Genomic DNA, 938 nt, shown 5'->3' on the forward strand with positions numbered 1-938 from the left:
GCGTTCTTCTCAAATCACACGAAAAGAAATTTCTAAGAGCTGTGGGATTCGAACCCACGCCTTTGCGGATTGACGCCTGAAGCCAGCGCCTTAGACCACTCGGACAAACTGTCGATGAGTACTTTAAGATTCATAGCCGAGGTGATGCATCGCTCTGCCAAACCAAAGGGCACAGAAATGGGTTGAACGGTATCTGCGAGTTGCGATGGCGCAATATCGATCAGAAGGTTTTGCTCTTGCACTACCTCGCTTCTGAAAAGGTCTCGGATTTTAATACAACACCAGTCAGGTATATAGACTGACAGCTGTGGAATTCGAACCCACGCCCTTGCGGACTGACGCCTGAAGCCAGCGCCTTAGACCACTCGGACAAACTGTCGATGAGTACTTTAAGATTCATAGCCGAGGTGATGCATCGCTCTGCCAAACCAAAGGGCAAAGAAATGGGTTGAACGGTATCTGCGAGTTGCGATGGCGCAATATCGATCAGAAGGTTTTGGTCTTGCACTACCTCGCTTCTGAAAAGGTCTCGGATTTTAATACAACACCAGTCAGGTATATAGACTGACAGCTGTGGGGTTCGAACCCACGCCCTTTCGGACTGGCGCCTTAAGCCAGCGCCTTAGACCACTCGGCCAAACTGTCGATGAGTGCTTCAGGATTCATAGCCGAGGTGATGCGTTACACTATAGGACATGACACAAAAACGGTTTCGAACCGTTTCCGCGGAATGCGTTCTTCATCAAATCACACGAAAAGAAATTTCTAACAGCTGTGGGATTCGAACCCACGCCCTTGCGGACTGACGCCTGAAGCCAGCGCCTTAGACCACTCGGCCAAACTGTCGATGAGTACTTCAAGATTCATAGCCGAGGTGATGCATCGCTCTGCCAAACCAGAGGACACAAAAAATGGATTGAACGGATCTGCGAGGTGCG

At 49.9% G+C, this 938-nt stretch overlaps 4 non-coding genes across 4 annotated transcripts; all 4 read right to left on the reverse strand.

The window, feature by feature from the left end:
• Window positions 1-33: 33 nt before the first annotated feature.
• On the reverse strand, window positions 34-113 carry Pmar_PMAR016632. Its single transcript has one exon. It is a non-coding gene; the product is annotated as a tRNA-Leu (tRNA).
• Window positions 114-299: 186 nt separating this feature from the next.
• On the reverse strand, window positions 300-379 carry Pmar_PMAR016633. Its single transcript has one exon. It is a non-coding gene; the product is annotated as a tRNA-Leu (tRNA).
• A 186-nt stretch (window positions 380-565) lies between these two features.
• On the reverse strand, window positions 566-645 carry Pmar_PMAR016634. Its single transcript has one exon. It is a non-coding gene; the product is annotated as a tRNA-Leu (tRNA).
• A 121-nt stretch (window positions 646-766) lies between these two features.
• On the reverse strand, window positions 767-846 carry Pmar_PMAR016635. Its single transcript has one exon. It is a non-coding gene; the product is annotated as a tRNA-Leu (tRNA).
• Window positions 847-938: the final 92 nt, after the last annotated feature.

This window comes from Perkinsus marinus (assembly GCF_000006405.1).
Source record: "Perkinsus marinus ATCC 50983 genomic scaffold scf_1104296959676, whole genome shotgun sequence".
Classification (NCBI taxonomy): Eukaryota; Perkinsozoa; order Perkinsida; family Perkinsidae; genus Perkinsus; species Perkinsus marinus.